Raw genomic sequence first — 22,920 nt, 5'->3', positions numbered from 1 at the left:
GCCTTTCACCCCCTGCAGACAATGGATACTGGAATTCAACCAGCAATGGTTGCCTTCCTGCTGATCACCGCAACCGTGGGGAATGCCCTGTGGCAGTACGAACTGGCTCTGCTTGAGGAGGAGGAGGCTGCAGCAGCAGATCGTACAGCAGTGGAGCGTACCACAGAGGAACAGCAGGCAGCCGCCCAGAAATGAGAGCCGGCTGCCAAACAGGCCGAGGAGGAGGAGGTGCAAAGGAGGCGCCGCATGAGGCCTCATGTGTACCGACAGCCCCTGATATTCGAGGACTTGCCAGACCGGGCATCCCGTCGAAGACTCCGGCTAAGCAAGGAGACAGTGCGACCAATCTGCCAGATGATGGCACACCAGGCACTGTGGGAGTATAGGGGAGGATACCTGCTCCCTGTGGCCGTCAAGGTTACAGTCGCCCTGAACTTCTACGCAACTGGGTCCTTCCAACCACCGAATGAGGATCTGTGCGGGATCTTACAGACCTCGCTGCACAGAAACATCCATGCCATCATGGAAGCCATATATGCCCAGGTGACGCAATACATCCATTTCAATGTGGACTGAGCCCAACAGATGCCCGGGCCGCGGGGTTTGCTGCCATTGTCAGGATGCCCCGGGTCTTGGGGGTGATTGACAGGATGCATGTCGCCCTGCGAGCACCTGCAGATGACAGGCCGCTCTACACAAACCGAAAAGGGTTCCATCGATGAACGTGCAGCCGATACCCGGGCAGTGTGCATGACGCCTTCATCATGGCACACTTTTTTCAATAAATATTTCATTGAGGTATTTTCTGGTATTATAACAACAACACAATAAACAATGTACATGAAACTATAAACATAGTGCAAAAACCGTCGCCCTCCCTTACAGGTCCCACCTTTATTAACCCCCTACTCTAAGCTAAACAAACCCCCCCCCCCCCCTTCTGCTGACGATTAACTTTCCGCGAAGAAGTCAACGAACTGTTGCCACCTCCGGGTGAACTCTAACAGTGACCCTCTCAAGGCGAACTTGATTTTCTCCATACAGAGAAAGCTAGCCATGTCCGATAACCAGGTCTCCGAGTTTGGGGGCTTTGAGTCCCTCCAAGCTAATAGTATCCGTCTCCGGGCTACCAGGGAAGCAAAGGCCAGAACATCTGCCTCTTTCTCCTCTTGGATTCCTGGGTCTTCCGACAGCCCGAAAATCGCCACCTCGGGACTCAGCGCCACCCTTGTTTTTAACACCATGGACATGACATCAGCAAACCCCTGCCAAAATCCCCTAAGCTTCGGACATGCCCAGAACATGTGGACATGGTTCGCTGGTCCCCCCGCACATTTTGCACACCTGTCTTCCACCCCAAAGAATCTGCTCATCGGGGCCACTGTCAGGTGAGCCCAGTGAACGACCTTGAATTGTATCAGGCTGAGCCTGGCACATGTTGCGGACGCGTTGATTCTACTCAATGCGTCCGCCCATAGACCATCCTCCCAGTTCCTCCTCCCACTTGCCCTTCAGCTCCTCAGTCTGCGTCTCCTCTGACCCCATAAGTTCCTTGTAAATATCTGAGACGCTCCCTTCTCCTACCCACCCTCTGAAAACTACCCTGTCCTGAATTCCCCTTAGCGGTAGGAGCGGGAAGGTTGACACTGTTTACGTAGGAAGTCTCGCACCTGCAGATACCAGAATTTATTTCCCCTCGCCAACCCAAACATCTCCTCCAGCGCCATCATATTCGGAAAACTCCCCTCTATAAACATGTCCCCATCCTCTCACTCCCTACGCTCCGCCATATCCTGAACCCCCCCCCCATCCATACTTCCCTGGGCAAACCGGTTATTATTACAGATTGGGGACCAGACCGATGGCCCGTCTACTCCCACATGTCTCCTCCATTGCCCCCAGACTCTCAAGGCCGCCACCACCACGGGGCTGGTGGAGTACCGTGCCGGCGGGAACGGCAGTGGCGCAGTTACCAACGCCCCCAATCTGGTGCCTCTGCATGAAGCCGCCTCCATACGCTCCCATGCCAACCCCCACCACCCACTTCCTGATCATGGCTATATTCGCTGCCCAGTAATAGTTACTAAAATTTGGCAGCGCCAGCCCGCCCTCTCCCCAACTCCGTTCAAGCATTACCTTCCTTACCCGCAGGGTCTTAGAACATAGAACATAGAACAATACAGCGCAGTACAGGCCCTTCGGCCCACGATGTTGCACCGAAACAAAAGCCATCTAACCTACACTATGCCATTATCATCCATATGTTTATCCAATAAACTTTTAAATGCCCTCAATGTTGGCGAGTTCACTACTGTAGCAGGTAGGGCATTCCACGGCCTCACTACTCTTTGCGTAAAGAACCTACCTCTGACCTCTGTCCTATATCTATTACCCCTCAGTTTAAAGTTATGTCCCCTCGTGCCAGACATATCCATCCGCGGGAGAAGGCTCTCACTGTCCACCCTATCCAACCCCCTGATCATTTTGTATGCCTCTATTAAGTCTCCTCTTAACCTTCTTCTCTCCAACGAAAACAACCTCAAGTCCATCAGCCTTTCCTCATAAGATTTTCCCTCCATACCAGGCAACATCCTGGTAAATCTCCTCTGCACCCGCTCCAAAGCCTCCACGTCCTTCCTATAATGCGGTGACCAGAACTGTACGCAATACTCCAAATGCGGCCGTACCAGAGTTCTGTACAGCTGCAACATGACCTCCCGACTCCGGAACTCAATCCCTCTACCAATAAAGGCCAACACTCCATAGGCCTTCTTCACAACCCTATCAACCTGGGTGGCAACTTTCAGGGATCTATGTACATGGACACCTAGATCCCTCTGCTCATCCACACTTTCAAGAACTTTACCATGAGCCAAATATTCCGCATTCCTGTTATTCCTTCCAAAGTGAATCACCTCACACTTCTCTACATTAAACTCCATTTGCCACCTCTCAGCCCAGCTCTGCAGCTTATCTCTATCCCTCTGTAACCTGCTACATCCTTCCACACTATCGACAACACCACCGACTTTAGTATCGTCTGCAAATTTACTCACCCACCCTTCTGCGCCTTCCATTGATAAAAATGACAAACAGCAACGGCCCCAGAACAGATCCTTGTGGTACTCCACTTGTGACTGTACTCCATTCTGAACATTTCCCATCAACCACCACCCTCTGTCTTCTTTCAGCTAGCCAATTTCTGATCCACACCTCTAAATCACCCTCAATCCCCAACCTCCGTATTTTTTGCAATAGCCTACCGTGGGGAACCTTATCAAACGCTTTGCTGAAATCCATATACACCACATCAACTGCTCTACCCTCGTCTACCTGTTCAGTCACCTTCTCAAAGAACTCAATAAGGTTCGTGAGGCATGACCTACCCTTCACAAAGCCATGCTGACTATCCCTGATCGTATTATTCCTATCTAGATGATTATAAATCTTGTCTCTTATAATCCCCTCCAAGACTTTACCCACTACAGACGTGAGGCTCACCGGTCTATAGTTGCCGGGGTTGTCTCTGCTCCCCTTTTTGAACAAAGGGACCACATTTGCTGTCCTCCAGTCCTCTGGTACTATTCCTGTCGCCAATGATGACATAAAAATCAAAGCCAAAGGTCCAGCAATCTCTTCCCTGGCCTCCCAGAGAATCCTAGAATAAATCCCATCAGGTCCCGGGGACTTATCTATTTTCAGCCTGTCCAGAATTGCCAACACCTCTTCCCTACGTACCTCAATGCCATCTATTCTATTAGCCTGGGGCTCAGCATTCTCCTCCACAACATTATCTTTTTCCTGAGTGAATACTAACGAAAAATATTCATTTAGTATCTCGCCTATCTCTTCAGACTCCACACACAATTTCCCATCCCTGTCCTTGACTGGTCCTACTCTTTCCCTAGTCATTCGTTTATTCCTGACATACCTATAGAAAGCTTTTGGGTTTTCCTTGATCCTTCCTGCCAAATACTTCTCATGTCCCCTCCTTGCTCGTCTTAGCTCTCTCTTTAGATCCTTCCTCGCTACCTTGTAACTATCCATCGCCCCAACCGAAACTTCACACCTCATCTTCACATAGGCCTCCTTCTTCCTCTTAACAAGAGATTCCACTTCCTTGGTAAACCACGGTTCCCTCGCTCGACGCCTTCCTCCCTGTCTGACCGGTACATACTTATCAAGAACACGCAGTAGCTGATCCTTGAACAAGCCCCACTTATCCAGTGTGCCCAACACTTGCAGCCTACTTCTCCACCTTATCCCCCCCAAGTCACGTCTAATGGCATCATAATTGCCCTTCCCCCAGCTATAACTCTTGCCCTGCGGTGTATACTTATCCCTTTCCATCATTAACGTAAACGTCACCGAATTGTGGTCACTGTCCCCAAAGTGCTCTCCTACCTCCAAATCCAACACCTGGCCTGGTTCATTACCCAAAACCAAATCCAACGTGGCCTCGCCTCTTGTTGGCCTGTCAACATATTGTTTCAGGAAACCCTCCTGCACACACTGTACAAAAAAACAACCCATCTATTGTACTCGAACTATATCTTTTCCAGTCAATATTTGGAAAGTTAAAGCCTCCCATAATAACTACCCTGTTACTTTCGCTCTTATCCAGAATCATCTTCGCCATCCTTTCCTCTACATCCCTAGAACTATTAGGAGGCCTATAAAAAACTCCCAACAGGGTGACCTCTCCTTTCCTGTTTCTAACTTCAGCCCATACTACCTCGGAAGAAGAGTCCCCATCTAGCATCCTCTCCGCCACCGTAATATTGCTCTTGACTAGCAGCGCCACACCTCCCCCTCTTTTGCCTCCTTCTCTGAGCTTACTAAAACACCTAAACCCCGGAACCTGCAACATCCATTCCTGTCCCTGCTCTATCCATGTCTCCGAAATGGCCACAACATCGAAGTCCCAGGTACCAACCCATGCTGCCAGTTCCCCTACCTTGTTTCGTATACTCCTGGCATTGAAGTAGACACACTTCAAACCACCTACCTGAACACTGGCCCCCTCCTGCGACGTCAAATCTGTGCTCCTGACCTCTATACTCTCATTCTCCCTTACCCTAAAACTACAATCCAGGTTCCCATGCCCCTGCTGCATTAGTTTAAACCCCCCCAAAGAGCACTACCAAATCTCCCCCCCAGGATATTTGTGCCCCTCAGGTTCAGATGTAAACCATCCTGTCTGTAGAGGTCCCACCTTCCCCAGAAAGAGCCCCAGTTATCCAGAAATCTGAATCCCTCCCGCCTGCACCATCCCTGTAGCCACGTGTTTAAATGCTCTCTCTCCCTATTCCTCATCTCACTATCACGTGGCACGGGCAACAACCCAGAGATAACAACTCTGTTTGTTCTAGTTCTGAGCTTCCATCCTAGCTCCCTGAAAGCCTGCCTGACATCCTTGTCCCCTTTCCTACCTATGTCGTTAGTGCCAATGTGGACCACGACTTGGGGCTGCTCCCCCTCCCCCCTAAGGACCCGGAAAACACGATCCGAGACATCACGTACCCTTGCACCTGGGAGGCAACATACCAAACGTGAGTCTCTCACGCTCCCACAAAATCTCCTATCTGCGCCCCTGACTATAGAGTCCCCAATTACTAATGCTCTGCTCCTCTCCCCACTTCCCTTCTGACCAACAGGGACAGACTCTGTGCCAGAGGCCCGTACCCCATGGCTTACCCCTGGTAAGTCGTCCCCCCCACAAGTATCCAAAGCGGTATACTTGTTTCTCAGGGGAACGACCGCAGGGGATCCCTGCACTGACTGCTTTTTCCCAGTCCCTCTTACAGTTACCCACCTATCTCCAATCTTTGGTGTAACTAATTCCCTGAAGCTGCTATCTATGACCACTTCTGCCTCCCGAATGATCCGAAGTTCTTCCAACTCCAGCTCCAGTTCCCTAACTCGGTCTTGGAGGAGCTGGAGATGGCAGCACTTCCTGCAGGTAAAATCAGCAGGGTTACTAACTGCATCCCTCACCTCAAACATCCTGCAGGAGGAACATTGCACTCCCTACCCTGCCATTCCTCTAACTTTCTACCAAGATCTGGCTAACAACTAAATTAAATTTTTTATAAAAAATAATAATAATATAATAAAATATGGTACTTACCTCAGACCAATGGGTTTTATTATTAGGTTAGAGGAGGAGGGCGGGTGGGAGACACTACACGTGTAGTGTCTCGGGTTTCCTCTCCACCAGAATTTATTGGTGAGGGTCTTCCCAGACGTCCGCGGGTCGACTTCCTGTTCCCGCCTAAAACACTAATTTAAAAAAAAAAATTCTCAGCTCCTGCTGAAATTGACTAACCAGCCAGCTCCACTCCCGCCGAAATCGACTGGCCTGCCCCTGCAAAGACAAGTGCTTTTAAAGGACAGACTTAACTCCCAGCAACCACTTCCGCACTGCTCCCGCTGAAACTGACTCACCAGCTGATTCTCCCGCCGAAATCGACTGGCCTGCCCCTGCAAAGACAAGTGCTTTTAAAGGACAGACTTACCTCCCAGCAACCACTTCCGCACTGCTCCCGCTGAAACTGACTCACCAGCTGATTCTCCCGCCGAAATCGACTGGCCTGCCCCTGCAAAGACAAGTGCTTTTAAAGGACAGACTTACCTCCCAGCAACCACTTCCACACTGCTCCCGCTGAAACTGACTCACCAGCTGATTCTCCCGCCGAAATCGACTGGCCTGCCCCTGCAAAGACAAGTGCTTTTAAAGGACAGACTTACCTCCCAGCAACCACTTCCGCACTGCTCCCGCTGAAACTGACTCACCAGCTGTTCTCACGCCGAAATCGACTGGCCTGCCCCTGCAAAGACAAGTGCTTTTAAAGGACAGACTTACCTCCCAGCAACCACTTCCGCACTGCTCCCGCTGAAACTGACTCACCAGCTGATTCTCCCGCCGAAATCGACTGGCCTGCCCCTGCAAAGACAAGTGCTTTTAAAGGACAGATTTACCTCCCAGCAACCACTTCCGCACTGCTCCCGCTGAAACTGACTCACCAGCTGTTCTCACGCCGAAATCGACTGGCCTGCCCCTGCAAAGACAAGTGCTTTTAAAGGACAGACTTACCTCCCAGCAACCACTTCCGCACTGCTCCCGCTGAAACTGACTCACCAGCTGTTCTCACGCCGAAATCGACTCAAATTGGGCATTGGTCTTGCCCACCCAAACAAAGCCAGAGATCACTTTGTTGACCTGTTTAAAAAAGGACCGCGGAATAAAGATGGGGAGACGCTGAAATACAAACAGGAATCTCGGGAGGACCGTCATCTTCACCGTCTGCACCCTCCCAGCCAGTGACAACAGGAGCGCGTCCCATCTCCGAAAATCATTTGGTCTACTAGCGGGCCAGATTTAATTTATGCAGCCGGTCCCATTCCACTTGAATGCCTAGGTACCTAAAGCTTCCCCCAACTAATCTAAATGACAGCTCCCCCAATCGCCTCTCCTGTCCCCTTGTCTGGACCGCACACATCTCTCTTTTCCCCATAGTTAGCTTATACCCCGAAAACCGGCCAGATTCCCCGAGAATCCTCATGATTTCCATCCTCTCTATTGGGTCCGATACATACAGAAGCAGGTTGTCTGCCTAGAGTGAGGCTCTGTGCTCCATCCCCCCGGACCAGCCCCTTCCAGCCCCTCAGAGCAATTGCCAACGGCTGTATAGCTAGCGCGAACAACAGTGGGGAGTGGGGGCATTCCTGTCTCGTCCCCCAGTGCAGTCTAAAATAGTCCGATGTTGTCCTATTCGTCCATACACTTGCCACAGGAGCCTGATACAGCAACATGACCCAGTCAATAAAGCCCCGCCCAAATACGAACCGTCCCAGTACCTCCCACAGATAATCCCATTCTACCCGATCAAAAGCCTTTTCTGCATCTATTGCGATCATTACCTCCACCTTCCTACCTTCCGGGGGCATCATGATCACATTTAACAACCTTCTTACATTGGCCACCAACTGCCTACCCTGAACAAACCCCGTCTGGTCCTCCCCAATAACGTCCGGAACACAATCCTCAATCCTGGAGGACAAAATTTTGGCCAGCAGTTTGGCGTCCACAGTGAACAGGGATATCGGCCTGCAGGACCCACACAACTCCGGGTTATTGTCCTGCTTCAGAATCAGCAAAATCGTGGCCTGTGACATCGTCGGGGGCAGCACCCCTCTTTCCCATGCCTCATTGAACATCCTCATATACACCGGCCCCAATATCCCAGAGAACGTTTGAGAAAACGCCACTGGGTACCCGTCCGGCCCCGGGGCTTTACCCGCCTGCATGGCCTTCAGACCCTCCACTATCTCTTCCAACCCGATTGGGGCCCACCGTGTGGTAAACCACTGTGTTCCTATATTAAGGGTTGTACGGTAGAACCTGCACTACAGGTTCACCTGGGCCCCTGCATGCGAGCTCCGCCCAGGAGTCGGGTTATAAATATGCGTGGCCTTCAGCTCGCAGCCATTTTGTCAGCTGCAGTAGGAGGCCACACTTCAGATACTAATAAAGCCTGAGTTTGAATTCAACTTCGTCACCAGCCAAATTGATCGTGCCTCATCCAGCCCTTCTACCAGCTCTCCGTCCACCTTTTGGAAATTCATCCCCCCCAAGAAGTGCCTCATCCCCTCCGGCCCCGTAGGGAGTTCTGACCTATACAGCCTACTGCAGAAATCCCGAAACACCTTATTCACCCCTGCTGAATCTCCAACCTGGTTCCCATCTCCATCATTTACTTTCCCTATCTCCCTGGCTGCCTCCCTCTTTCTAAGCTGATGTGCAAGCATTCTGCTGGCCTTCTCTCTATGCTCATAAATCGCCCCCCTCGCCTTTCTCAGCTGCTCCACCGCCCTCCCTGTGGTCAACAAGCCGAACTCCGCCTGTAGCCTCCGCCGTTCCATTAAAAGCCCTGCCTCTGGGGTCTCCGCATTCCTCCTATCAATCTGTAGTATCTCCTTTACCAGTCGGTCCATCTCTGCCCTGTCCACCTTCTCCCTATGGGCCCGTATCGCGATCAGCTCCCCTCTGACCACCCCCTTCAGTGCTTCCCAGACGAGCACTGCTGAAATTTCCCCCGTGTCATTAACCTGCAGGCAGTTCTGAATACATTTCCTCAGCCGCTCGCACACCCCTTCATCAGCCAAAAGTCCCACATCTAACCTCCAGTGCGGGTGCTGGTTACTGTCTTTACTAACCTGCAGGTCAACCCAGTGCGGAGCATGGTCTGAGATTGTGATCGCCGAGTGCCCCATGTCCACCACCCCTGGCCAGAAAGGCCCTGCTCAAAATGAAGAAAACGATCCGGGAGTACACTTCATGCACATGTGAGTCGAAGGAGAACTCCTTCACCCTCGGCTGACCAAATCTCCATGGATCCAACCCCCCCCCCCCCCCCCCCCCCCCCCATCTGCTCCATGAACCCTTTTAGTTCCTTTGCCATTGCTGGCACCCTGCCCGCTTTTGAGCTTGACCGGGCTAAACCAGGGTCAATAACTTTGTTGAAGTCCCCTCCCATAACCAACCTGTGCGAGTCCAGGTCTGGTATCTTCCCCAGCATCCTCTTTATAAACTCCACATCATCCCAATTTGGCGCATACACATTTACTAATACCACCTGCACCCCCTCCAGTTTCCCACTGACCTGTGCGGAGTCTGCACATCCTCCCCGTATGTGCGTGGGTTTCCTCCGGGTGCTCCGGTTTCCTCCCACAGTCCAAAGATGTGCAGGTTAGGTGGATTGGCCATGATAAATTGCCCTTAGTGTCCACAATTTCCCTTAGTGTTGGGTGGGGTTATTGGGTTATGGGGATAGGGTGGAGGTGTTGACGTTGGGTAGGGTGCTCTTTCCAAGAGCCGACGCAGACTCGATGGGCCGAATGGCCTCCTTCTGCACTGTAAATTCTATGATAATATACCAACCTCCCACATCCGAAACTATTCTACCCGCCTCAAACACCACCCGCTTATTGATCAGGATCGCGACCCCTCTAATCTTTGAATCAAGTCCCGAGTGAAAGACCTGACTGACCCAGCCTTTCCTCAATCTAATCTGGTGAGCTACTCTAAGGTGCGTCTCCTGCAACATTACCACGTCCGCCTTCAGTCCCCTAAGATGCACGAACACACGTGCCCTCTTGACCGGCCCATTTACCCCTCGAACATTCCAGGTGATCAGCCTAGTTGGGGGGCTCATTGCCTCCCTCCTTCACCGATCAGCCATCTCCTTTTTTGGGCCTGCCTCCAGCCCATGCTCCGTGCCTCCACCGGCCCGCCCCCCAGACAGCCTCCGCCCCCAACCTCCTCTCTGTCCCTTGGCCCAAGTCCCTCCCTCGTCAGCAGAACATTAGCCCCCCTCCCCTCCCCTAGTAACAACACTCTGTAACCCAACCCCTTTGATAAACCGAACATATGCACACCCCCACTGCGCTTCCGTGAGCTAGCCCGCCAAGCTAGCTTGGTGGCCCCCATCCCTGGTGCCGGATAGTCTCCCACCTATTGTTCCCTCCCCCCCCCCCCCGCCCCCCCCCCCCCCCCCCCCCCCGCTCATACAAACATACTCCAACATCAAACAATCCCCACACAACTGCCCAACAAAAAAAAAAAAAATCTAAACAAGCACACCTCCATCCCACAACAGTGCACATGAAAACCTTAACTCACTCAGCTCTGCCACTGGTCCCAAATCAATACAGAAGGCGTTACAAACAGCTTCCACAAAACCAAAAACAAGAAACCTTTTTTTTAAAGAACAGAGAAACAAAAAGAAAAAAAACAAGAACGTTGCAGCAAAGTTCAAAAGTTCTCAATCCACCACCAGTCCTTTCCTTTTCATGAAGTCCAGCGCATCATTAGGCGACTCAAAATAAAAGTGCTGTTCCTCGTATGTGATCCAGAGACAGGATGGATACAACAGTCTGAACTTCACCTTTTTCTTAAAAAGGATCGACCTAAACTGGTTGAAGCCTGCTCTTCTCCTGGCCACCTCCGCACTCAGATCCTGATAGATCCGCAGGATACTATTCTCCCATTTACAACTCCGTGTCTGCCTGGCTCACCGTAAAATACGCTCCTTGTCGAAGTACCTGGGGAATCTCACCACCATTGCCCTCGGGGGTCCCCCACTCACGGCTTCCTCACGAGCGCTCTGTGAGTCCTGTCCATCTCCAAGGGTCGGGAGAATGTCCCATCCTCCAGTAACTTCTCGAACATGCCCGCTATGTTTGCCCCTGCGTCCGTTCCTTTGGACCCCTCCGGGAGACCAACGATTCTCAAGTTCTGCTGGCGGGACCTATTCTCTAGGTCCTCCACCTTCTCCAGGAGCCTTTTCTGCTGGTCTCTCAGCATCGCCACCTCCAGCTCCACTGCTGTTTGATGTTCCTCCTGGTCAGCCAGCGCCTTCTCCACTTTCTGGATTGCCCGGTCTTGAGCATCCAGCCTAAGTTCCAGCCGTGCAATCGATTCCTTAATCGGGTCGAAGCATTCCTGTTTTTGCTTGGCGAAGCCCTCCTGAATAAACTGCATCAGCTGCTCCATCGACTGCTGGGCCGTCAAGCCAGGACCCCGGTCGTCCACCATGCTTTCTCCCGCTGCAGCTTCAGCCCAAGCCTTTTCTATTCGCCTATTGCTTCCTTTGCGAGCACTTCTGGTCCGCCTCTCCATGCACTGATGTAGGAATCCACTTCACAATTGCCTCCGCCATCAATTAACCGAATCAAGTCCGACAAAAAATCGGGGGAAAGGGCAGCACGGTGGCACAGTGGTTAGCATTGCTGCCTACGGCGCTGAGGACCCGGGTTCGAATCCCAGCCCTGGGTCACTGTCCGTGAGGAGTTTGCACATTCTCCCCGTGTCTGCATGGGTTTCACCCCCACAACCCAAAGATGTGCAGGATAGGTAGATTGGCCACGCTAAATTGTCCCTTAATTGGAAAAAATAATTGGGTCCTCTAAATTAAAAAAAAAATCAGGGGAAAAGGTCCAAAGTCCGAACCGAGCGGGAGCCACCAAATGTGCGACCTACTCCTTCATAGCCGCCACCGGAAGTACAAATTTGACCTTTTCAAGCGTTAAGAATTCCAGCAGGCCCCCTGCCACGCCAGGGCACAGGGTGGAGAGGTTTATCGCCACGCTAACAGGATCCGCCTTTGGGCGATCAACGAGACGGTGGCTACAACATCTGCCTCAGCGCCCGTTTCCAACCCTGGCTGGTCCAACACCCCGAATATGGCCTCTCGAGGGCCCGGGTCCAGTTTCACGTGTACCACTTTAGAGATTACCCTAAACACCTCCTTCTAGTAATCCTCCAGCTTTGAACAGGACCGAAACATATGAACGTGGTTTGCGGGGCCTCCCCTCAAGGAGCCGGCTCATCCTCGCCCTTGTAAGGTGCGCTCTGTACACCACCTTCAGATGTATCAGCACCAACCTCGCGCACGAGGTGGTGGCGTTCACCCTCCGGAGCATCTCACACCAGAACCCCTCCTCCATACCCTCTCCCAACTCTTCCTCCCACTTTGCCTTGATCCCTTCTAGTGACGCCTTCTCCTCCTCCAAAATAGCCCCGTAAACCGCCGATACTACCCCCTTCTCCAGGTCCCCTGCCACATATAAAGTTATCCTGTTGGCCGTCTAAAGATTTAGTGATGCTGTGCTCTAAGGCTTCCATTTAATAGCATATTGGTTTTAAACATTTCTGTACTGTTCGTTAGTGCAGTGCAAGATTACATTATTTCCGGTATGCAACTCCCACAAAGTCGGATCAATGTTAATCTCACTAGTCAGACAGTGAGGTAGATGACAAACAACAATACAGCACCTACATCAGAGAAGATAAAATTAAGCATCAACTGCTGGAAATTCTCAGCAGGTCTGGCAGCATGGAGGGAGAGAAACAGCTCTGAAGAAGCTTAAGAAATTCAAAATGTTAACTCTGGCAAGAATTCTACGCTGCTTGGGCAGGCAGATGTGTGCCCAACCCAGACGCAAGAAGACGTTGGGTGTATATGCTGACATCATCGTGCACTCACGCCATATTCCGGTTGACGGGCGTGAGTCCGAATTGGATGTGCGCCCACTAACCATTAAGAAGCTCATTTAAAGGATTAAATCTCCAATTGACCTGGATGTTACATTGCCCGTGTGATTTTAGGTCGGCACACAGGGAATAAGGGAAGTGACCAATCCATTTTTGACTTTTTGTCATCCAAGGGCAGGATAAAAGGAGGCAGACTGAGTTGATCGGAGTTATTGAGAGATTGTTGTGGGCTTAGACCACAGTATTGTGAACAGTTTCACTGCTTTCCTTTGAGGTTTCTGCACCTCGTCTGGACGTCATAGATTCATTACAGTGCAGAAGGAGGCCCTTCAGCCCATCGAGTCCACACCAACCCTTCAAAAGAGCACCCTACCTAGGCCCACGCCCCCACCCTATCCCCGTAAACAAATAACAACACCTAACCTTTTTGGACATTAAGGAGCAATTCCATGTGGGCAATCCACCTAACGTCCATATGTCCCTTCTTTGGTGAATTGGACATTCTGAGTTCTCCCTCAGTGTACCCGAACAGGCGCCGGAGTGTGGCGACTAGGGGCTTTTCACAGTGGCTTCATTGCACAGCCTAGTTGTGACATTAATAAAGATTATCATTATCTTTGGACTGTGGGAGGAAACCGGAGCACCCGGCGGAATCCCATACAGAAACGGAGAGAACGTACAAACTCCACACAGGCCGTGAACCAAGGCTGGAATTGAACCCGGGTTCCTTGCGCTGTGAGACAGCAGTGCTAACCGCTATGCCACTATGCCCTCCCATTTCAGTTTTGTAACATCGCTCTGAGATTTCCAATCCATTGGCAACCTCAGTGCACAGTTCAGCCCTATTTGCATCTCTGCAGATGGGTCTTGTCTATTCAGCATGGGGAACATCCTCTGAGGAGGAAGACAGGGGATAAAGAGAGAGGAGGCCAGGTGGCATCAGGCATCACCTGAGGGGAGGCACAAAGTGTTCAGTGATAGCAGGAAGGGCACAGTGGACAGTTCCCGCAGCAGGGGCGAAATTCTCCCCCAACGGCGCGATGTCCGCCGACTGGCGCCAAAAACGGCGCCAATCAGACGGGCATCGCGCCGGCCCAAAGGTGCGGAATGCTCCGCATCTTTGGGGGCCGAGCCCCAACATTGAGGGGCTAGGCCGACGCTGGAAGGATTTCCGCCCCGCCAGCTGGCGGAAATGGCGTTCGTTTGGTGCCCCGCCAGCTGGCGCGGAAATGCGGCGCATGCGCTGGAGCGTCAGCGGCGGCCGACAGTTTCCCGCGCATGCGCAGTGGGGAGAGTCACTTCCGCCTCCGCCATGGTGGAGGCCGTGGCGGAGGCGGAAGGGAAAGAGTGCCCCCACGGCACAGGCCCGCCCGCGGATCGGTGGGCCCCGATCGCGGGCCAGGCCACCGTGGGGGCACCCCCCGGGGTCAGATCGCCCCGCGCCCCCCCAGGACCCCGGAGCCCGCCCACGCCGCCTGGTACCGCCGGTAAATACCAGCTTTGATTTACGCCGGCGGGACAGGCAATTTCTGGGTGGGACTTCGGCCCATTCGGGCCGGAGAATTGAGCGGGGGGGGGGGTCCCGCCAACCGGCGCGGCCCGATTCCCGCCCCCGCCCAATCTCCGGTATCGGAGACTTCGGCGGGGGCAGGGGCGGGATTCACGGCGGCCAACGGCCATTCTCCGACCCGGTGGGGGGTCGGAGAATGACGCCCCAGATCTTTACACAGTCTCCCAGTCAGCTGTGCATAGCTGCATCAAGATGGTGACTGATGGGTTCAGGTGGGTTAGCATATTCATCCATTTCAGGATGGTCCAAACCAGCCAGCCTGAGTGGGCCAGAGGCTTTCTGGCAATTGCAGGGCTCCCCCGCATCCAGACACCCATGTGGCCATCACGGCACCAGCCGGGTACCTTTGTCAATAGAAGGGATATCAGTCCATGAATGTTCACATCGTTTACGATCACCCGACCCGGATTCTACAGGTTTGTGCGAGGTATCCTGGCAGCTCTCACGGTGCCTACATACTGAGACACTCCAAAGTGCCAAGGCTGATCGCGGCTCCAGCTCGCCTTGATAGATGGTTGCTGGATGACAAGGGGTATCTTTGAAAAGGTGGCTGATGACACCACTCAGGCACCCGAGGACGGAGTCTGAGTAAACATGGAATCGCTGCCATGTTTCCTTGGGGGGGGGGGGGGGGGGGGGGTTGGAGAGGACAATAGGTCTGCTGAAAATGAAGTTCCGATGCTTGGACCGTTCTGGGGGGACCCTGCAATATCTGCAGAGTGAGTATCGCTCATCCTCATTGTCTCCTGTGCTCTGTATAATCATGTTCTCTCCAATTATGACTCAGATGCAGACCCCAGGCAGGCAAATGGTGCGGACAAAGATGTTAAAATAAGGAATCTTTGTATGTTGGTTGTGACTGACTGAGGAATGACTGCTGAGACATTGGTATGAACAATAACTGGTTTATTGGATGTAACAGTACTATACACAGATATGCATGACTAGGCGTTATTCCATCTCAGCTTGAAGCATTCTCCCTCTCGACCTTTGGGCTTGTGTCGCTTACATCATCATGTGGGCAATACTGTTTCCATGGTCCTACACATTAACCCTTTCAGTCCTCATACTACAGACTTTACAATAGAGAGTTACCTTAGCAAGAAGCAGTGAAGGCAAAAAGAGCAAATGTCTCATTTGTTCACCAAGTCTGAGAGAGACAGTGAGAAAAATAATTCCTGCTTTCAGAATGGTTGCCACGGTCATGCTCGCATTGTTCCTAATTTCATAATTGCTACAATACATTCCCACCCCATTTTTTATTCTTGGGATGTGGGCTATAACCTACATCCCAAACAAGACAAACAATAACCACTTGCAGTTACATATCACCTAAAGCAGGTGAGCAATTCATTGTGCTTCATGGGGGAATACTCAAATGATGTTTGACATTGAGTCACATGAGGAAAAATCAGGATGGGTGACCACAAGTTTGGTCAAAGAGGTCAGTATTTAAGAGGGTCTTGGAGGAGGATATGGAGGTAGAGCGGTGGAGAGGCTTAGGGAGGGAATTCCAGAGTTTAGGGCTGAGGCAGCTGAAGGCAGTCACCAATGACGGAACAATGAACATCAGGGGCGGGATTCTCCGCAATCTGTGCGATGTCCGCCGACCGGCGCCAAAAACGGCGCGAATCAGTCTGGCATCGCGCCGCCCCAAAGGTGCGGAATTCTCCGCATCTTGAGGGGCCGAGCCCTCACCTTGAGTGGCTAGACCCGTGCCGGAGTGATTTCCGCCCCGCCAGCTGGCGCAAAACTGACTTTGACGTGCGGCACATGCGTGGGAGCGTCAGCAGCCGCTCACGGCATCCCCGCGTATGCGCAGTGGAGGGGGTCTCTTCCGCCTCCGCCATAGTGAAGACCATGGCGAAGGTGGAAGGAAAAGAGTCCCCCACGGCACAGGCCCGCCTGCGGGTCGGTGGGCTCCGATCGCGGGCCAGGCCACTGTGGGGGCACCCCCGGGGCCAGATCGCCCACGCCCTCCCCAGGACCCCGGAGCCCGACCGCGCCGCCTTGTCCCGCCGTTCGAAAGGTGGTTCAATCCACGTCGGCTGGCGTGGGTTGACAGCGGCGGGACTTCGGCCCATCGTGGACCGGAGAATCGCCAGGGGTGGGCCCGCCGACCAGCGCGATTTCCGCCGACCGGCGCGGCGCGATTCCCACCCCCGCCGAATCTCTGGTGGCGAAGAATTCGGGACACGACGGGGGCGGGATTCACGCCAGCCCCCAGCGATCCTCCGACCCGGTGGGGGGTCGGAGAATCAAGCCCCAGGAATGCACAAGAGGCCAAAATTGGAGAAACGTAGAGACCTTGGAGGGTTAATGAGCTGGAAATGGTTACAGAAAAAGGCAGGGGCAAGATTTGGAGGAATTTGAAAATAAGGATGAGTATTTTTAAATCAAAGTGTTGCACGACCCTGGGATCCAATGCAGATCAATTAAGTCAAGGGGTTGAATGAATGTGGCTTGGTGCAAGTTAGGATTTTGGATTGCGCCCAAGTCTAAAAGAGCATTTAGTTTGTGCAACTGCCACTCGGATGAACACATTCATCAGTTAAATGTCACTAAAGAGACATATGCCAGTTAGGAAACTGTTACCTTATCATAGATTATCATAAAATTTACAGTGCAGAAGTATGCCATTCGGCCCATCGAGTCTGTACCGGCTCCTGGAAAGAGCACCCCACCCAAGGTCAACACCTCCACCCTATCCCCATAACCCCACCCAACAATAAGGGCAATTTTGGACACCAAGGGCAATTTATCATGGCCAATCCACCTAACCTGCACATCCTTGGACCGTGGGAGGAAACCGGAGCACCCAGAGGAAACCCACGCACACACGGGGAGGACGTGCAGACTCCGCACAGACAGTGACCCAAGCCGGAACCCTGGAGCCACGAAGCAATTCTGCTATCCACAATGCTACCGTGCTGCCCTTAAGAACTCATTAATCTACACTTTATCATTCTACTGTAATCCATGTACCTATCCAATAGCTGCTTGAAGGTCCCTAATGTTTCCGACTCAACTACTTCCACAGGCAGTGCATTCCATGCCCCCACTACTACCTATGTTTCCTCACATTCCCACCAATCGACCATGATCCCCACAATGTACTGTATTCCAGATTATTCTTTTGCTCATCTCCGCCTCTGTTCTGCATATATTACAATTGCAAAACATGAGAGTACACCGGACTTGCCAGAAACTGAGTTATATATTGAAATGAAAGCAACAAAGGCAAAGTGTTTTCAAACTCCACTGTACTATCAGCTATTCTTTTTTTAAAAAATATTTTATTGAAAATTTTTGGTCAACCATCATAGTACATTGTGTATCCTTTACACAATAATATAACAGTATAGATAACAATGACCTGTTTTATAAACAAAGAATAAATAATATATAACAAAAACTAAAACTAAAACTAAATGGCAACTGCCTTGTCTCAGATAAACACTCTCCAAAAATATGATTTAACAGTCCAATATACAATTATTTATAGCAACGGCCTATACATATTATACATATATATTAATAACCCTGAGACTCCTTCTGGTTCCTCCCCCCAGCCCCCCCCCCCCCTCCCCCCCCACCCCTGGGCTGCTGCTGCTGCCTTCTTCTTTTCCATTCCCTCTATCTTTCTGTGAGGTATTCGACGAACGGTTGCCACCGCCTGGTGAACCCTTGAGCCGATCCCCTTAGGACGAACTTAATCCGTTCCAGCTTTATAAACCCTGCCATGTCATTTATCCAGGTCTCCACCCCTGGGGGCTTGGCTTCCTTCCACATCAACAGTATCCTGCGCCGGGCTACTAGGGACGCAAAGGCCAAAACTTCGGCCTCTCTCGCCTCCTGCACTCCCGGCTCTTGTGCAACCCCAAATATAGCCAACCCCCAGCTTGGTTCGACCTGGACCCCCACTACTTTCGAAAGCACCTTTGTCACCCCCACCCAGAACCCCTGTAGTGCCGGACATGACCAGAACATGTGGGTGTGATTCGCTGGGCTTCTCGAGCATCTCGCACACCTATCCTCTACCCCAAAAAATTTACTGAGCCGTGCTCCAGTCATATGCGCCCTGTGTAACACCTTAAATTGAATCAGGCTTAGCCTGGCACACGAGGACGATGAGTTTACCCTACTTAGGGCATCCGCCCACAGCCCCTTATCAGCTATTCTAGGTGCAGTGGATTCAAGAGACTTGAGTACAAAATCCAGGGTTATACACTAGTCCAGGCTTGTCCAACCTTTTTACTTAGGTGCTGGGGAGGGAGGGGCACATTTCCATTTTTTTCACTCAAGGATCTGATGAGCAAATTATGGAATAATATGTTACTGACTAAGAAATGCCACACAGGTCCCCTGATGATCTCTGGAAATGATGTGGAGGAAGGGTTCACCTGAGGAAGGAGCAGCGCTCCGAAAGCTAGTGACATCGAAACAAACCTGTTGGACTTTAACCTGGTGTTGTAAGACTTCGTACTGATCTCTGGAAAGACCCAGAGGAAGCAAAATTGAGTGTTGTGGTCACCTTCAAAGCCACCTGATGAAGGAGCTGTGGTCCGAAAGCTAGTGATTCGAAACAAACCTGTTGGGCTTTAACCTGATGTTGTAAGACTTCTTACTGCGCCCACACCAGTCCAATGCTGGCATCTCCACATCAAAGCCACTGACAGGGGGAAGCCTCCAACCCCACGTGGCACCAGATCTTCATGAAGAATGTCGCATATTTTATGTACGAGGTCTCTGGACAATCACAGTTGGGCCCGGCACTGCCTCTCGCTCATTTGTAAGTAGGAGACTCCTCGATGGGAAACCCCCGGACTGGCGCGTTGTCTTTCCTCCTCACCCTCCTGTTAATCCTCAGGCTTCCCTTGGTCATGTCGCCCCAGGGAGCTTTGCATGCCAACGCCTATCCCTCCTTTGCCTCCTCCCATTGAACGAAGACTTGAAGAAATGCAGCTTGGAGTCATTCACACTTTGCCTTTTCCAAGAAAATAACCTTGAAGGGTTACAGAAAGGGAAGATCTGATTGATAGATGTATGGGAGATGTGGGGGCTACACAGCTTTGGGAGCTTCGATTGCATTGTGCTTGATGCAGCCTTACCCCTGAGACTCTCGCACACACATTCCAGAGGTGAGCAACATTCCATTTCAAAGATGTGGCATCTGAAACCCTCTGGGATGATAAGTTGTGAATGAAATTATTAAATCAAAGTGGTTCTGCAACCCATTTTTCGAATTGAAATAACTATGACCTTTAATTGCTCAGGCCAGTGAGTTGAGCTTGTTTGGCCAGTGATGAGTGATATTAACTGTTAACCTGTGACTCCCTTTCACTGATAAGATTACAGTTGTGTCCCATTCCCTATTCCGTTCACTGACCAAGGCTGCATTCTTACCTTCTACCCTGTCTATGTTGGAACTTTGAAGTGAGGCAATTGAGTCTGCCTATCCCTTTAACAGCACAGAATGAAATTATTGGCTTGCTATTGCTTCCTGGGCAACAAGATCTCTGCCCTGTATAATTGACCAGGATTCTGTCCATTGTAGCAGTACCAACAAGTGAATGTGCATCCCAAGAAGGAGCCGCATAGTCCAGCTTAATGGTCCTTCCTCACTGCCTCTTAACAGAACTGATCTTGCTTTCAGTTTTGCACAATGCCATTGTTCTGGGATCTCAACTTTACTACTGGATGGAGTTCGAACGTCTCTCATAGAATTTACAGTGCAGAAGGAGGCCATTCGGCCCATCGAGTCTGCACCAGCTCTTGGAAAGAGCACCCTACCCAAGGTCAACACCTCCACCCTATCCCCATAATCCAGTAACCCCACCCAACACTAAGGACAATTTTGGACACTAAGGGCAATTTATCATGGCCAATCCACCTAACCTGCACATCTTTGGACTGTGGGAGGAAACTGGAGCACCCGGAGGAAACCCATACACACAAGGGGAGGATGTGCAGACTCCGCACAGACAGTGACCCAAGCCGGAATCAAACCTGGGACCCTGGAGCTGTGAAGCAATTGTGCTATCCACAATGCTCCCGTGCTGCCCTCTCCCTCACTATCTGCATGCCTCTGATTTATCTGGGGCCTAAACATGTGCAGGTGTAAATTTTACCTGTTTCCCAGCCTCTACCACTAACACTGGTTCTAGTCATTATTGTGGTGGACATTTCCCCCCTCCCCTCCGAGCCCATCACCTGTGAGGCGCCAATCCACATGTGGACCTCTACCCATCCCATCTGGAAGCCGGGTGCAACTTATTATGTCTTCCCTATTTACAGACTGAAGATGCCTCACTGACGATCACCATTCCCTCTGCAGCCCAGTACAGAGCACGCCAAGCCCGGGGACATTGACTGTAGGACTGCCCATCCAAACCAAGCTGTGCATTTTTCCAACATGGCACACAGCTCTTGCCCCTGGTCCTGCAGCTGGGGTACACCATGCTTCCAATGATTGTTCCTGCTGCATGGCCTCTTTTGCACTGCTCCTACCTCTGACTTCTGACTACGAGGTCCATATAGCCCCTGGACCAGCTATCATCTATGTTTCCTTCCCATTTCGCAGGGGGAATGTCTGCATTTTGTAACTCCTGTCTGCAAGCCCCTGAACTAAAACAGGAATCTTGACCTAGTTCCCATTTCCAAAGAGGACTAAGAGCAACAGGGACTCTCCCAAGCCACTACAGCTCTGACTTCTGGGTGCTGATGTGTACCATCCCTAATGTGCCACACTAACAAGCCGCCACACCATGGCCGAAATTCTCCGGTATCGGCGCGATGTCCGCCGACTGGCGTCGAAAACGGCGCAAATCAGTCGGGCATCGCGCCGCCCCAAAGGTGCGGAATCCTCCGCATCTTTGGGGGCCGAGCCCCAACCTTAAGGGGCTAGGCCTGCGCTGGGCGAATTTCCGCTCCGCCAGCTGGCGGAAAAGTCCTTTGGTGCCCCGCCAGCTGGCGCGGAAATGACATCTCCGAGCGGCGCATGCGCGGGAGCGTTAGCGGCCGCTGACGGCATTCCCGCACGTGCGCAGTGGAGGAAGTCTCTTCCGCCTCCGCCATGGTGGAGACCGTGGCGAAGGCGGAAGGAAAAGAGTGCCCCCACGGCACAGGCCCGCCCGCGGAACGGTGGGCCCCGATCGTGGGCCAGGCCACTGTGGGGGCACCCCCCGGGGCCAGATCGCCCCGCGCCCCCCCCCCCAGGATCCCGGAGCCCGCCCGCGCAGCCTTGTCCCGCCGGTAAGGTAGGTGGTTTAATCTACGCCGGCGGGACAGGCATTTTAGCAGCGGGACTTCGGCCCATCCGGGCCGGAATATCGCGGGGGGGGGGGCTCGCCAACCGGCGTGGCGCAATTCCCGCCCCCGCCGAATATCTGATGCCGGAGAATTCGGCAACCGGCGGGGGCGGGATTCACGCTAGCCCCTGGCGATTCTCCGACCCGGCGGGGGGTCGGAGAATCTCGCCCCATATTCTGGAGTCTGCGTGCACCCCCTTTCCGTAAATCGTATGGTAGCCTTTGACAGAATTTCATGCAGTCTTGTTGGGGTCCAGCATCCCTTCTTCTGCCTTCCATCGTTTATCATCCTCATCCACCTCCTTGGCCTTCTGCCTGCCATTGTGTGCCCTCACCCTTTCCCCCTCCTGTCTTTGCACAGCCCTCCTTCCACATTGCCTCCCCTGACTTTGTTTGAGCCTATCCTAATTTCCCACTGGCGTGATGCGATTGGAAGGCCGAGTGAGATCCCGGTGGGCTACTGCTTTAATGAGCGTTCATGTGGATTCTGAAACCAAACGGCATTCACGCCACCAGGCAGCGGGAAAAGCGAATCACCAATCACCCACCACTGGGAGAATTTCAAACATTTACATTGCCGGGTTTCCAACTTTTCGCCTCCTGTTAGATTCTCTCCTCCCGCCCACCACCTAACCTGCTGTGGGTGGGATAGGAGAATTTTGGAAACTCTCTCTCCCAGAATCACTCCCTCACTCTAGCTTCCACACTGACTCACACTCTCTCTCTCCAACATTCATTCACGCGCTCTCTTTCTCTCACACTCATTGGAGGTATTTTCAGCCAGCATTTTCTGCGGGCAATAATAGCGGATACTCCCCGGGACCAGGAGTCTTGGCAGCGAGATTTCGTTTTCAGATTTTCACTGGTCCTTTTTGGTGATGCAATGTGGTCCCCGCCCTTATTTAAATACATTATTACAAAACAAAAGCTGTCAAAGAGAATCTGCTGGGCCAGGACATCTGCAGGAAGAAAACACATCAGTA

This window comes from Scyliorhinus torazame, chromosome 2 (genome assembly GCF_047496885.1).
Source record: "Scyliorhinus torazame isolate Kashiwa2021f chromosome 2, sScyTor2.1, whole genome shotgun sequence".
Lineage (NCBI taxonomy): Eukaryota > Metazoa > Chordata > Chondrichthyes > Carcharhiniformes > Scyliorhinidae > Scyliorhinus > Scyliorhinus torazame.
This window is presented reverse-complemented; position numbering follows the sequence as displayed.